The sequence below is a fragment of the Herpailurus yagouaroundi genome, unplaced genomic scaffold (assembly GCF_014898765.1).
Source record: "Herpailurus yagouaroundi ecotype Mexico unplaced genomic scaffold, PumYag 195, whole genome shotgun sequence".
NCBI classification, from domain to species: domain Eukaryota; kingdom Metazoa; phylum Chordata; class Mammalia; order Carnivora; family Felidae; genus Herpailurus; species Herpailurus yagouaroundi.
In genome coordinates this window covers 3,616,500-3,632,846 of record NW_024412426.1, presented here as the reverse complement: position 1 = coordinate 3,632,846, position 16,347 = coordinate 3,616,500, and the positions used below count along the sequence as shown (strand labels likewise).

Here is a 16,347-nt window from a genome sequence, read left to right as displayed (position 1 = left end):
GCACTGCCACCTCGCTAAAGCTCAATCCTCTGTAGGGGAAACAGCCAGCCTACAGAAGAAAGCCCCAGGAAGCAGCTGGCCCCTCCCTGGACTCTCAACAATAACCCTGTAACAGCACTGCTTATATGGACAGAGCTGGACTAAAAACCAGCCTTCCAATTCTAAATCCAAGGAGGTCTTTCTATGAAATCAGGCTGCATTCTGAATGAAAAAGATAAACACTGACACTTGTTTGCAGTCATGATCTCATGTATTTTCATAGATGGATAAGTGCAACCCTTGTGGTCAAAAAACAAAACTGTGTTTCTCAGCTGCATTAATTGAAATGTAATGTGTAAAGAATTAGTGGTGAATTTTGTAATTGAGGACTCATCCTTTCTAACTGGAATAATGAAGAACTTCCAGCAAAAAACACATCTCTATTTTGAAGGGATTGAAGATCCACCTCCAGCTTAGTCCTAACATTGTGCAGTTGTTGTCATCTCTAAGAACCTTCAGGTGGCAGGTGACCGTGATCTTATCTACTGAAAACCCTAAGGAATCCACACAAAGAAACTATTACAGCTAATACATGATTTCATCAAGGTCCCAGGATACAAGATTAATACACACACAAAAACGTTTTCTATATACTCACAATAAAAAAAAAAAATCTGAAAATGAAATTAGGAAACCATTTCTATTTACAATAGCATCAAAAATAACAAAATACTTAGGAATAAATTTAATAAAGACATATAAAACCTATACTCTGAAAACTACAAAATACCGTTGAAAGAAATTCAAGAAGATCTAAACAAATAGAGACTTAATATGGACACTCCCCCCGCCCTCCCCCCAAGTCCCAGGGTACCTGGGTGGCTCAGTTGGTTAAGTGTCCGACTTCGGCTCAGGTCATAATTTTGCAGTTCGTGAGTTCGAGCCCCATGTTGGGCTCTGTGCTGACAGCTCAGAGCCTGGAGCCTGCTTCAGATTCTGTGTCTCCCTCTTTCTCTGCCCCTCCCCTGCCCATGCTGTCTCTCTCTCAAAAATAAGTAAAACATTAAAAAATATATATTGTACACCTCCCAGGACACCTTGGATGCAACACAATCCTTATCAAAATCCCAGTTGTTGTTTTTTCAGAAATCAACAAGCTGATCCTAAAATTCTTCTGGAAATTCAAGGGACCCAAAATAATCAAAACAATATTGAAACAGATAAGTGAAGATGAAAGATTCACACTTCCCAATTTCAAAACTTACTACAAAGCTATAGTCATCAAGACAATATGGTACTAGCATAAGTAGAGACATATAGATCAATAGATAGAATTGAAGGTCCAGAAATACACCCTCACATTTATAATCAATTGATTCTGACAGGGGTGCCAAGGCCATCCACTGGAGAAAGAATAGTCTGGGACAACTGGAGAGCCACATGCAAAAGAATGAGGTTGGACCGCCCACCTCACATCTCATACAAAAGTTAGCTCAAACTGGAGAAGGTAGAGCTCAAACTCTTAGAAGAAAACATAGGTGTAAATCTTTGAGATCTTGGATTAAGCCATGGTTTCATAGATATGACACCAAAAGAACAAGCAACAACAGCAAAAAATAGATAAATGTCACATCATCAAAATTAGACATTTTTGTTCTTTGCCATCAAGGAAGCGAAAAGAAAATCCACAGGACGGTAGAGAATACTTGCAAATCATATATCAGGTAGGGGACTTGTATTTAGAATACGTAAAGTACTCTTACCACCTGAATATAACAAGACAACCCAATGTAAAAAGGGTAAAGTGTCTGAATAGATACTAGTGGCCAATAAGTGTATGAAAAGATACCCAATATCATTAAACATCAGGAAAATGCAAATCAAAACCACAATGAGATATTACCTCACGCCCATTAGGATGCCTAGGAGCAGAAAGAGGGAAAATAGCAAGTTTTGATCAGAATGTGGAAAAACTGGAACCTTTACACATTCATTGCTGATGGGAATGTGAAACGGTGTAGCCATTTTGAAAACCAGACTGATAGTTCCTCAAAAGGGTAAACACAGAGTTACCATATGACCTAGCAATTCCACCCCCAGGAACATAACCAGGGGAACAGAAAACACATGTCCATGCAAAAACTTGTGCATGAATGGTGATAGCAGCAATGATTCATAATTGCCCCAAAGCAGAAACAACCCAAACATCCACGGGCTAATGAACTGGTAAATACAATGTGGTATTACTTAGACAATAGAATATTACTTGGCGATAAAAAGAAACACAGTTCCAATCCATTCTACAACATGGATGAACCTTAAAACATTCTGCTAAGTGATAGAAGCCAAACACAAAAGGCCATGCACTATGTGATTCCATTTATATAAAATGCCTAGAAGAGGCAACTCCATAGAGACATACATAGAAGAGCCATTTCCTAGGGCTGGTAGTTTGGAGGGAGATGAGGGAATGACCGCTAATAGATATAGGGTTTATTGTTGGGGTGATGCAATGTTCTAAAATTTATTTTGATGATAGTTGCACAACTCTGTGAATATACTAAAAACTGTTCAACACTTTAAATGGGTGAATTATATGGTACGTGACTTGTAGTCAATGAAGCTGTTTAACATATATATGTGCCTATATATACCCATATATTTGTATATATGACCATATATTTATATCCATACATTCATAAAGGACCTCAGGTCTGTGTTTTTTCTTCCTTTCCTCTCAGTAAGAGCAGTTGCTCGGTAGGTACTCTTCACTGCTTATAAGTTTAATGTTTTAAAAATAGTAACACAAAATGAGGAAATTCCTAGTAACTCCCTTATTGAGCCTGAGAAACATGAATTAAAAGCTCTGTAGATCAAAAGCGCTTGAAGGTGGCTGCAGATAGGTTTCCAGTTGGGGTGTAAAGAGACGACAAGGCCTTCTGCTGAGACTCAGGGGAGAGAATGCCAATTAGAAGTTTAAGGTAAAGAGGATATTGTGTTTGAAATGAGACAGATGGAGGCGCCCAGGGGGCTCAGTCAGTTAAGCATTGGACTCCTGATTTTGGCTCAGCTCCTGATCTCACAGTGCTTGGGATCAAGCCCCACATTGGGCTCTGAGCTGACAGCAAGTAGCCTGTTTGGGATTCTCTCCCTGTCTCTCTACCCCTCCTCCACAGCCTCTCTCTCCCTCAAAGTAAATAAACATTAAAAAAAAAAAAAAAAAAAGAAATGAAACAGATGGTACAGAAGCTGATCATGGATATACAAAAGGATTTCCAAGTGGCTCAGAGAGCCTGATTGAGTCCAGATGCCATATTGTACTGGGCTGTGTGCTTTTTTTCCCACTGAGCCCAATATCGTCAATATGGGTTGGACAAAAAATGGATTTAGGGCCCATCCCTGGTTTTGCAGGGCAGGTGTAATAAGAATATGACCAGGAGGGCAAGTTGAGGGTACTAGTTGGAGTGATAAATGAGGTGAGAGATGCTCAGTGAGAGAGGGAGTGGGGGACAAGGGAAGAGTGGGGGGTTCCAAGTTGGGAGGGATGGACAGAGCTGGAAGGACAGGAGGTCATGATCAGAGGCTGGAACAATGGAGCTTAAGACATCATAACTGAAGCAGTTTTGGGTGTTGACAAGGTCCAAGGAGAGCCTGAAAGTGCGTTGGTGGTGGGTAGGTGCTACAGAATCCCTAAGTATGCATCCTTGGAGCTGCTAAATGCTAAGGCTGCCTTTTAGCTTTTCTGACTGAATCAATCAACATTGGGGATAGAGGCAGAATTCATTGTTACCTTTAAAAGAGAGAGGGAATAACATGCCTGCCTCTTCCACACACACAATTGACCCCCAGACCATCTAAACTCATCTTGGCCACCTTTGTAAGATTTCAGAATTTTTTCATTAGCCTTATTTTTAGTGCTTTTGCAATGAAATTAAGTTAAAACTGCTAAATATAGCCAAGTAAAATAATTGGGTTCCTAGAGGGTATACTTTAATAATATTAAGGTATGCTAATTATTACTTTGCAAAGAAAACACTTATGTACTTTACATGTATAAAAAGAAATTTCTGCAGGTTTATTAGAGACTTGAGGTTAAATATAAATGAGAGAAAGACATAGCAGAGCTGTGTTTAAGTGTAAATTTTGATTCTATGACATCAAGCTTGTTTCATCATCGTTTGCTCCGTTCACAGTCCTCACCTCTTATTTCTAAAGCCATCAATTCTTTTTCTGGTGCAAAAAGGAGACAGCAACAAATAAGTTTTATATACCGTTTCCTCTTGCTCCTAAAAAGATGGGACAACTTGCAAAGGATGTTAAAATTATCATAAAGCCACAATGACAATCCTGATAATAATTTGCTTAGATATCTTCAGTTTAGAAATAGGAGTTAAGAAAGCAGGGAGGGGCATGGGGAATTAAAAAAAAAAAAAGAAATATGAATTAAGAAAGGAGACAGAAGCAAATGATTATTTGGAAATACCACGAGAGGCACGGTTCCATACCAACAAAACCTAGGTAAGTAGTTCATGGTAACTATTAGACCACTTTTTAGTAGGAGGAAAACATTTTAGAGCAACTCCAGGTACGAGAGCTCCTGGCTTCACTGACAGCAAGTCTATTTGGGATGAGGTGTGGTTCATAGGCTATAAAGAAGACTGTTTTCCTTGTGGAACACCTTGATTGAAGGCTCTCGCTTAAGGCAGCAAGTTAAGGAGCTATAATTTTTTCTTTATAGTCTTTGATTCTTGTAACAAAGGCCCAGGCCAGATAGTTTACACTTTGGCTGGGATGATATCCTCTGGGTCTACCTTAGTGTTTCAGTGCTTAGAACAGTGTCATTAGACTAGTCCTATGCGGAATTTAAAGTTCAGATTTGACTTTTACACTTGAGTTAATCCATGTAGTCTTGGAAATAGCATTTCCAACCTCTCACTATGCCCTGCCAACTTTACCTCCTAAACTTCTCTGAAATGTCTCTTCTTCTCAACTCCGTAGCCACCACCTGAACCCAAGCTACCATCCTCTCTCACCTGGATACCCCAATAATCTTACTGGTTTCTATCTTCCTACACTTAGTTTTCCATACAGCAGCCAGTATGTGAGCCTTAGAGAAAAATGAGATCATGTAACTACTAGGGTGACAACCCCAGCCTACTTTCTTCTGGTCTCTTTAACATGCGAAAGAAGTAATTTTATGTCTTCCTTAAGTTACCATTACTGTACTTTGGGCTTTTCTGTCATGCACAGCCAAACCTGATTCTAATGAATAAAACATGTACTTGAAAGTCAAGAATGCAAGAGTTTAGACATCAGGTTGCCATCCTGGTTTCACTTCTTATAAGCCCTATGACCCCAGTGGATTAGTACCTAATCTTTCTAAGCCTTTCCCTTCTCACATGTGAAATCAAGATAACATTCCTCAAGGGTGGTTGTGAGGAGCAAATTAGATGGACTATATAAAGCATCTAGCACTGTGCACAGTACATTCTTCATAAATGTACTCTAATTATATCTGGGGATTTTGACAGGCCAATATGGGACACGGGGACAGCTGTGGACATTCAGAGGTTATCCACATCTAGAAGGTTAGCATGGCAGTAATGGACCTCATGGCTTGGAAGATGAATAGGTTAGAAACAGAGAAATGCTTCAAACATCTCAAATCTAGCCAATGGCATGAACAATGGAACTGAAGCGGCTACTTACTGAGCCCATTTTTCTGTCCCAGGCACATTCTGGGGGTTAAAGCCACAATGATAAACAAAACACACATGATTCTTGCACTCACAGAATTTACAGCCTGGTGTGAGAATCAGACATTAAGCTACTAGTGAGCAATTATATGACAAACTGTGGTTAACTACTATGAGGGAGAGGAACAGAATGTCTAGAGACTTGTGTCAGGGTGGGGGTCCTAATGTAATGATGTAGGATTAAGCTGAGATATGAAAGATGAACCTGATTTGACTAAGGGAAAAGAAGCAGAAAGTACTTTCCCCACAGGGAAATGAAAAGCAAAGACTCTGAGGTGGAAAGGTGCATAATGGGTTCCAGTAAATAAGATGAAGCCAGCGTACCTGGATTGGTGAGTCCCAGGGGGGCCCTTGCATGGGACAGACTGGAGAGGCTGGTCTTACAGAGCCTCATATGCCATTATAAAGGGTTTTAGTCTAAGGATGAGATTCTTCCAAAATGGTACCTACTCTCTTTCGGTGTTTCTTAAATGTGCCCAACCATAAGAATCACCTGGGGCTCTTTTTAATTCCAGACTTTACTGTATACAAAATCCCCTGAGGAGAATAAGCTGGTGGTTGAATGTCATTTAATTCAGTGTAACAGAGAGTTACTGAAACTTTACCAAAGCCTCATGTAAGAATTTAAGCTATATAATTAATATGAATTGAACAGCACTAAATTTTTAAAATCTCATACTTGAAGAGGCAGCATTTTAGCATCACTTTTGCCCAGAGCTTTGTTTGATTCATGGTACTTAAAACAGGAACTTGTATCTACAAGATTACACAATAGGAAACCAAATGATGAGATGTTCTTTATTGACAGTTCCTAATTTACAGTCAGGTAGTATTTCAGGGGAAGGTTATCAGTTTGCGTTTCCCCACAGAAGCAATATTCCGGGAGGGAAGGGGTACAGAAGCAGGGCCTGCCAGGCTTTGGTGACAGAGGGTGCGACCCTAACTCCAGGGCCTGTTGGTGGCTGTGTTGGGAGGGAGAAGCTGTTCCAGGATCCCAACCCCCCACCCCAGCCCTACTCTGGGCTTTCTCAAAGCTGTGTGGTGGCCAACAACTGATTCCAGACAATGTTTTAAAATTATTTTTTAATTTTTTCTAAGGCAACTAGTCAAACAATTCATGAGCAGAGAAAAGTGTTTCTACTCATTTGTAAAATTTTGTTGGTTTGTTATCATGATAAGCGTACTCTTAAATCACCATCATTTATCTCCCCCATTCTGCATCCACTTCCCTTCTGGTAACCATCAGTGTGTTCTCTACAATTAAGAATGTGTTTCTTGGTTTGCCTCTCTCTTTTTCTCTTTTGCTCATTTGTTTTGTTTCTTATATTTCACATATGAGTGAAATCATAGGGTATTTGTCTTTCTCTGACCGATTTATTTCATTTAGCATTATGTCCTGTACCCTCTAGATCCATCCAGGGTTTTGCAAATGGCGTGATTTCATTCTTTTTTATCCATTCATCTTCTTTATCTATTCATCTGTCATTGGACACTTGGGCTGCTTCCATCGTTTGGCTATTGTAAGTAATGATTGCAAACAATTTAGATCTCCATTTTGGTTTATGCTTGGAAGATGAAGTTTGAAAGAAACAAAGGATCTGAAAGTGTGTTTTATAAAATGTTTCTTAAAGACATTTCAAGAGGAAACTACTTGTAAGGAAATTCTTTCCTTACCCTTCTTACTTCTTTCAACCAATAAGTACCTGCCTATCCTCAAGGGGTTATTGTTAGCATTCAATAAGATGTGTGTGCATGTGTGTGCCTGTGTGTGTGTGTGTGTGTGTGTGTGTGAGAGAGAGAGAGAAAGAGAGAGAGAGAATGAGAGGTGGGGGGGCGGAGAGAGAGAAAGAACTTTGTTGACTATAAAGCACTGGAGAAATTCAAGGTGGCATAATTTTCATTACAACAGGGTCTCAGCCAACAGGCTTAGTCCTCAAGATAACAAATTAACTTTAAACACACAGCTGGATTATCAGCAGAGTGAAATTTTTTGTTCAAACCCCTTAGGATTTAAGGTGATGAGAACCACAGAAAGAGCCAAGCTACATCGCAGAAGACTTGGCTAAGAGAGGGAAATTTAACCCTGGTAAGGACAAGTAATCTGCTTTCAAGGAAACATTAAACATACTATCAGCCCTGAATGGCTTGTTAACTAACCTCTGGTGTATCAGCTCATCAGGGAGCAGGTATAATAGATAAAAGGTAGGGTGGGTAGGGAAGCTGGGCCTCTGTAACCTGCTAAAGGGACTGCTTGGGGACCCAGGGGTCAGGAGACCACATATGGTCATCAGCCATTTGCCGGGACTGAGTAGTTTCCTGGGATGTGGACTTTGAATGCTAAAATCATGAAAGTCCTGGGTCAACTAGGAGAAACTAGTCCCCATAAGGACAACCTAGCTCTGTTTCTTATACACTCTATGATGAACAAGCCACATCATTTCTCCACACCTTATTTCCCTTGTTCATAAGTGAAATTATCCTGTGTTCCTTTTCTACAGGGAAATTCCTCTTCCTTATCAGACATCACTAAATTCTACCCCCCCCCCCACACCCCACCGGAAGGTGGGTGCTCCAGGGGGTTTTTTTTTTTGTTTTTGTTTTTTTTTAATTTATGGGAAATCCCAGAAACATTGGATATTTATGGGATCAAAGATTCCAGAACAAGTTAGGAGCTTCTTGTCCATGGTAGGTCTTGGAGTTGTGAAAGGAAGCTAGAGATGAGATTCAAGGGGGTCTCCTGAGGATGGAGGTGAGGGCAGAGGAAGGGAGAAGAAGGTAGTTCAGAGCAGCTAGTCAGGATTCTGTTTCCAGAAATAAGTCAGTGCTGGGAAATTCTGTGCACAGAGTCCCGGGAAATTGCCAAGCTGGGATTCAGGTAACCGTGGAGAAAGAAGTCTTCTGCGGAAACTAAGGGGAACCCAGGACATTGAGAAGACTCAGCTTTTGGAAGGGTCTAGAGAGGCTGAAGAAAGTGGATCTGGCTTTACAGGGGAAGGCGGAGCTTGGAAGGACAGAGGGATTGAAAGGATACAGCTACGAGGACAAGCAGAGATGAGTTGGAGCAGCTGGTACTCGTTGGCACTCTGAGGCGGAGCACCACAAGACTGTGCACCTGGAACTTCTCGACGCTGTGCGGTTTGAACGCTGAGACCTCTTTCAAGTGCAGGCTCCCAAGTGGGCGGTTGATTATGGCTATCCACTGCGACACGTGTGCGGAAGGAATGTGTGAAAGCAAAGAATTGAGTCAAAACCGTGAAGTGCTCTGGGTGAATGCAGTAGGAAATCAGAGAAGGGACTCTGGAGTCCTGGACAAGAAGACAAACTCCCCGTGGTTGTTCGAAGATGGTCTGAAAGAAAGAAGGACGGTATTCTAGGTATGAAGAGCAGCCACGAAGTGAAGCTACGGGATGTGCTCATTTAAAAGCAGAGCAGGCTGGGTGGAAGTAAACGAGAATTGAAGTGGAATCTGACAGTGTTTCCCAACCTTTAACTGTATGGCACTCATTAAAAATGGTCATAATAATGTAGGGTAAATGGAGGCCACCCTCGCAGCACCAGGCTCTGCCACGTGAACCTAAGTGAAACCCACTGGTGTGCGTGACCCGTTGGCTGATAAAGTCTAGAAGGAGTGAGGGACTGGGTATTGAAGGCCCTGAAGTAAATCAGATAGAGACATTCAGACTAGATTTGTTATGACGCTGGGAGACATTGTCAAAACTTGAAAGGGAAATGCAATGTTAAATATGGTACTTTAAGGAAAACACTATGACCACATAATGTAGGATGCATTGGGAATAGGTGATAGTTTGAGAATAGAGAAAGGATGCTATTTTAGAATAAAAGAAATAATATTCTTTTGCATAGTCCGTGATTCAGTTGAAGTACTTGTAGTTACTAAATATTACTGAAACAATCATGTTTAAAAGATTGAAATACATTTTGGAATGAAGTATTAGCAATCTTATTTCTTCTGGCTTGGTTTGGATGATAATGATGATGTCACCATCCTATTTGTCGATTAAAAAAAAGAAATTAAACTTTTTTTTTTTTTAAAGAGAGAGCACGCATGAGTAGGGGAGATGAGGAGTGGGGCAGAAGGAGAGAGAGAGAGAGAGAGAGAGAGAGAGAGAGAGAGAGAATCTCAAGCAGGCTCCATGCTAAGCATGGAGCCTGATGAGAGGCTTGATCCAAAGACCCTGGGATTGTGACCTGAGCTGAAATCAAGAGTCAGATCCTCGACCAACTGAACCACCCAGGCACCCCCCTAAAAGAAAGTATTTAATATGAATAAATCAAACAAACATTGAGTTAAACAATTTGTTTCCAGGATGCCTGGGCGGCTCAGTTGGTTGAGCAAACAACCTTGATTTCAATTCAGCTCAGGTCACAATCCCAGGGTCATGGGATCAAGCCCTGTATTGTGCTCTGTATTGAGCATGGAGCCTTCTTGAGATTCTCTTTCTCTCTCTCTCTCTCTCTCCCTCTTTCTCTCTCTCTCTCTCCCTCTGTCCCTCTCCTCCCCAATTAAAAAAAATTTTTTTTAATTCATTTCCTACCATATATAAGGCACTAAGCTAGACACCAGGAAAATAATAAGAAAGATGATGTAGAACTCCTAACCTGAGCAGAGATCCTGAAATATAAAATATCCAGGCTTGTTAGAAGGTAGTAAGCACTGAGGCAGAAGCATACATATGGAGGAAGAGGCAATGAATTCTGAAGTGGTGGGAGACTGTTTGATATCTTAGCTGGACCACAAGGGATGAATATAATCAAATGGATGCAGAGAAGGGAAGAGCGTGAACAAAAAAATGCATGAACTTGTATGTGCGAAGTTGCACTGCGCATCCTTTCAAGAGGGTGAGAACCTTAGCATGGCTAGAATAATAGAGTACGGTGGGCAGTGGTGGGGGGGACACAAAACAGGGGAGGGCTCAGAAGGGAGTGATAAGAGGTGAGACTGGAAAAGAGTAGCATCTCTGAAACTTCCTCTCTCTCTCTCAGTGGAGAAGAGATTTTCCACCAATCTCTCTCAGAGAGGCAGTATAGTGTGTGGTCAGAAGCATGGGCTCTGGAGCCTGAGAACCCATCAAGAGAACTGGAAATCAAGTCTCAGCCCTGCCACCTGCCAGGCAGACCGTCTGATCTCTCCATCCATAAAATATGTCTAATAATATGGTCCTTATAAGGTCTTTGTGAAGACTGAATGAATTAATTCAGGTATGCCATTGAGAACGGGGCCTGGAATGTGGAAAGTGATCGATACATCAGCTATTATTACCATTCTAACATAATCAGCAATAACATCATTATTTTGGCTCTTATGTTAGGAAAATACAAGTTTATAAATTATTTATTTAAGAGAGAGAGAGAGAGAGAGAGAGAGAGAGAGCATGTGAGCAGAGGAGGGGCAGAGGGAGAGAGAGAATCTTAAGCAGACTCCACACCCAGTGCTGAGCAGGAGGCGGGGCTGAGCTGAAATCAAGAGTCAGACACTTAACGGACTGAGCCACCCAGGCGCCCCAGGAAAATACGATTTTAAATCTGAATCTGTCTTATTCATAGATGTATTACACGACTTCCTAGGTTTTGTCAGGAGAAGAACTTGCTGAAATAGCCTTCTCCAAAATATCTTACAAGAATACTCATCTACTACAGTACCTGAGAATCTACCACTGCACATGAATTAAGGCTCAGGGGATTTTAGGAGGGCCTTTATAAAGTGTTCAGACTTTAGGAAGAGGGAACATGTAGCCACGAGCAGCTCAGCAGGGATTAGTTTACCACACTAGGTAGGAAAGACAGGGCTGAAACAAGGAAATGCAATGTTGGACAGGTAAGAAAGAAAGTTCCAGCTTGGAGGGTTGTCTGGTGTGGGTGTATGGGGGTTCTTAGGCAGGGTCTTAAGTGCCTTCTGGAAACTAGGGACCATTTTAGTATTAAGAGGGGAAAAGGGAAGGAAGTTGAAAAGGAGAGGGGTGCAGACAAGAAGAGAGAATTGTTTACTTCACAATATTGTTTAGGGCCAACGTTGTTAATAAAAAGTTGCTGAAATGACTTACATAAAGCTGCAGTCAAGTCTTGATGATTTGACCCAACTTGTCTAAAAAATATTAAGGCTATAATCCCTAATACATTTTATATAAAATGATTACTGACACTAATATAAAAGAAAAAAATATATTTTATATGTATATAAATATATATATTAATATAATATATATATTTCCCTTTTGATTTGAAGTTAAAGCCGACAGCTGTCAGAATTTGATTCTGTTGGGGTGCTAATGCCTGGTTTACAACTCTGGTGATGGGGAGGAACCATGCGAAGTCATCCTACACTTATAACACTGCCTACGGGGCTTCCCCTTAGACAGGAAATAGTCACAGGGCCTCCAGTGCAGAGAACAGCCCGGGGAAGGTGAAATGTTTTTGTAATTGCTACTAGGAAAAGAGAGAGCCCGGGGGGGATTCTTCTGCCCAAGGGAGTCCCTTCCTGGTTATAACCTAGTTTGTTAGGTGTATGTGGACCAGACGGGTGGAATCAAACCTTCTGAAATGTTGTGGTTAGATTGTTTTAAAGTGTCTGGAGACTCCTGGAAATGTAAGAAGTCATATTTCTCCTCCAACGGACCATCTTCTTGTGGTCCAAATGTGGGCTTTTGAAACCGAAACTATAAGGCCTGTGGCTATAGCCACATATAGGGTGGCGTCTGTTCTCCCCTTTCCCCTATTGGAGGATATATGAAGGCTCTCAAATTCTTGACTTAATGTTTGTGTTTTGATAAACATAGCTCTAAGGTAGCAGGGAGCTACTGAGGAAGGTTCTTGCTTTCTACAGATCTCTCTAGAAAAACTGGCTTTCTCAAACTTCTTGTTACAGTCATTCAAAGCATTTATACATCTGGCTGCCTGTGCTGTTTTGGAAATAAGCTACCAAAAAAAACAAAACAAAAAACATCTCAGGAGGGTACCTAAGTGGGTTGAAAGGCGACAGGGGAAAGAAAAGGTTTACGTAGGTAGGTATTTTATATCTAGAATGAACTCTGAAATACAATAAATAAAGCATCATCTGATATTGTTCCCTGAAGTCAGCTCAAATGCAGATTCCTAACCATTGTAGGTACTGAATTGGCTTGAAACTGAATGTGCTGCGATTAGAAAAATAAGCCCTTTTATTCACCCCGGACAACAAAAGACCAGGGTATATCTACACTTGGAATATGGTGTATTGCTTTGTTTGCGTAACTTCAAGAAAAGTCTAATGAGGCAGGAGCCAGTCAAGAGAAGAACAGTTAAAATAATCAGAATTAGGGCTTCTACATCCCTTCCATAAGGAGCTACTTAAACAGCAAAATTCGGCAGTGTAAACAGTAGAAGGATGATGTTATGACTGAACTGACACAGTTATGACTGAACTGTGTCCCCTAAAGCTCATATATCGAAGCCCTAGCCCTCAGGACCTCAGAATGTGACTGCATTTGGAGAGAGTGCCTTTAAAGAGGTAATTAAGTTAAAATGGGAGTCATTAGGGTGGGCCCTAATCCAATGTGACTGGTGTCCTTATAAGAAGAGATTGAGATACACAGAAAGAGACCGACATCAGACACATGTGCACACACAGCAACAACCATGTTAATACATAGGAAGTAGGCAGCTATCTACAAACCAGAGACAAGGGCCTCAGGAGAAAGCAACCCTGTTGGGAAGGAACTTCCTTAGAGACTTCAGAGAGAGTGTGGCCCTGCCAATACCTTGATCTTAACCTCCTAGCCTCCGGAATTGTGAGAAAATAGATTTCTGTTGTCTAAACTCCACAGTTTGTGGTACGTTGTTATAGCAGCCAAAGCTGACTAATACAGATCAGAACAGATACGATCAAATAATGTAGAATTATGAAGGATCCAGAAAAGAATGTAATTATCTCAGGACACCTCTAGGTCAGGTTTTCTTAAAGTAAGGTCTGCATATTACCCACATCAGAATTACCTATGATACTTTTCAAAATGCAGGCTCCAGACCCCTCTGGAAGTACTAACATGTTCTGGGGTGAGGTCCAAGAATCTATCCTTTCAATAGACATCCCCAGGTGTTTTGCATACTAAAGTTTGAGACCCACTACTCAAGGTCCTGCTCAACCTCTGGACCTTTTCTGGGCCTGGCTGGCTAGTACTAATTACATAGTAGCAAGTGCTGGTGTATCTGTGCTCTGGCAGATTCTCAATGATCCAGGAACCAAGTATAAATCCCATTGTACATATTAAGTATCAGCCAGTGTTTACCAGCATATGAGGAATCCTGAATGGGATAGATCAAATAGAATCCATGCCTTACCTATCTTATTCACTTAAGAATATAATGATATATAAAAAAGAACTTATACAACCCAACACCAAGAAAACCAACAGTCCAATTAAAAAATGGGCAGAGCACATGAGTAGACATTTTTCCAAAGAAGCCATACGGATGACCAACAGACACATGATAGGATGCTCAACATCACTAATCAACAGAGAAATGCAAATCAAAACAGTAAGATATCACCTCATACCTGTCAGAATAGCTAAACTAAAAAACATAGGAAATAATGAGCATGGGCAAGGCTGTGGAGAAAAAGGAGCCCTCACGCATTGTTGGTAGGAATGCAAGCTGGTGCAGCCACTGTGGAAAACAGTATGGAAGTTTCTAGAAAAACTAAAAATAGAACTACCATGTATGATCCAGCAATTCCACTACTGGGTATTTATTTACCCAAAGAAAACAAAGACACTAATTCAAAAAGATCTATGCACCCCCATGTTTATTGCAGCATTGTTTACAATAGCCATGACATGGAAGCAAGCAACCATAGGTCCATCCATAGATGAATGGATGAAGAAGATATATATTATAGTGGAATATTACTCAGCCATAAAAAAGTGAACTCTTGCCATTTGCGAAAACATGAATGATCTAGAGGATATAATGCTAAGTAAAATAAATCAGTCAGAGAAAGACAAATACCATATGATTTCACTCATATGTGGAATTTAAGGAACAAAACAGAGGAACAAAGAAACAAAGAAACAAAGAAACAAACAAAACCCAGATTCTTAACTACAGAGAATAATGTGGTGGTTGCTGTGGGGTGGGGGGGGGGGAGATGGGTGAAATAGGTGAAGGGGATTAAGAATACACTTACTGGGATGAGTAATGTATAGAATGGTTGAATCATTATATTGTGCACCTGTAACTAATATAACACTGTATGTTAACTATACTTGAATAAAAAAGAATATAATGGTATCTTTTGAACAACAATAATCTACAGTATGAATATTTTTTCTCACGAGATTTATTTTTAAAGATGTTACTATGTTGGTACCTATATTCTCAGAGAAAATACAAAGGAATAGAAAGGGCATATCTAACTTTTCTATTGCTACACATTAGTTGAAATTATACAGAAAGTTCTCTGATAGGGTCTACCCTTTTTATGCCCCACACAACTGTATATATTAGTGAAAGAGATAAATAACATCTATAAATAAAAACAAATTAATAATAGGTGGAAAGGAATTCTAATCAATTCTTTCAGCCAGGCTCTGTGCTTTCATGCATGGGAATAGAGGGAATAGAATGGAGGGAATGGGAATAGAAGGTATTCGTTCATATGGCACAAAAGTGAATTTTCTTTCTTTCATTTGTGGACCAAGGAGGGAATTAGAAATAGTTGAGAGTCCCAAGCAAACACAGCAACAAATATCATCAAAATAGAATAGGTGGCATTCTGATTTAAACGTGGCAGTTCACTTAGGGACATGTAAAAAACTGCTCCCCACCCATTAACAAATTTGATTAAGGGATATCATCCCCCCTTTTTTTTTAAGCTGAAATTTAGGTAGGCCATTTGAGAATGTTCAAGTGGGCAGGTCATTGGGTCATTCTGTCTATTCTCCTTATGGCCGTCCAGAATTTGAAACAGAATGCAGCTCCAGTGTCCCAGGAGTGACCTGGTCTGCCCAAGGGTACCTATGGCCACTATTTTTTGAGCACTTATTCAGTGGCAGGCTCTGCCTAAGTGCTTTTCCCTCCTTGACTAACTAAATTTCAGTGTCTCTGGGTAGACCACTCACTCATTCCCACTGGATTCCTATTTTTTTTTTTTTTTTTTTTTCTTTAGGGGGATAGGGGTGGGGACGTGGATGGGCGATTGGATCTGTCATTACTGTTCTGGGTGTTCTCCAGAAACAGGAATTCTGACCCTTAAGATGAATTGATTTTAAACTCTAGACCTTTATACTCTGGGGAGGTTCAGAAGAGAAGCCGTGAGAGCAACTGGGTTTTATTAGGAAAGGAAAGAGGGCATCCAGCCTCCCAGGAGACAGCTTCCCAGTTTGGGCAGTAATGGGTTGGTCCGACGCGGGAGAGCGCTAACAATGAGAACCGGCCGTGTGGTCTGAAAGGCGGCTCTCGATCGGACCGCGGCACTCCTCGTGTGGTGTAAGGACAGCTGCTCCTTACCAGACCGTTCTCAGCCGCCCTCCTCCTGGGAACGGGGCTCGGCGAGGTCCCGCCGGCCTAGGGACCAGGCAGCCCCAAGGGCCGGGACCCGAGGACCAGCGGGATCGGG

At 41.0% G+C, this 16,347-nt stretch overlaps 1 protein-coding gene and 1 long non-coding RNA gene across 4 annotated transcripts in view; one reads left to right on the top strand and one right to left on the bottom strand.

Moving 5' to 3' along the window:
* The window catches only part of LPGAT1 (lysophosphatidylglycerol acyltransferase 1), a 114,826-nt gene that overhangs the window by 22,312 nt on the left and 76,167 nt on the right, over window positions 1-16,347 (top strand). The gene's annotated exons all lie outside the window — the stretch shown is intronic.
* The window catches only part of LOC121011748 (uncharacterized), a 35,118-nt gene that overhangs the window by 17,663 nt on the left and 1,108 nt on the right, over window positions 1-16,347 (bottom strand). For 2 of the 3 annotated variants that reach the window (XR_005781736.1, XR_005781737.1), the window contains exon 1: window positions 16,239-16,341. The exons of the other annotated variant lie outside the window; for it this stretch is intronic. This is a non-coding gene — a long non-coding RNA (uncharacterized LOC121011748). Of the gene's footprint in view, window positions 1-16,238; window positions 16,342-16,347 lie in introns of those variants that run through there. 3 annotated transcript variants of the gene reach the window in all.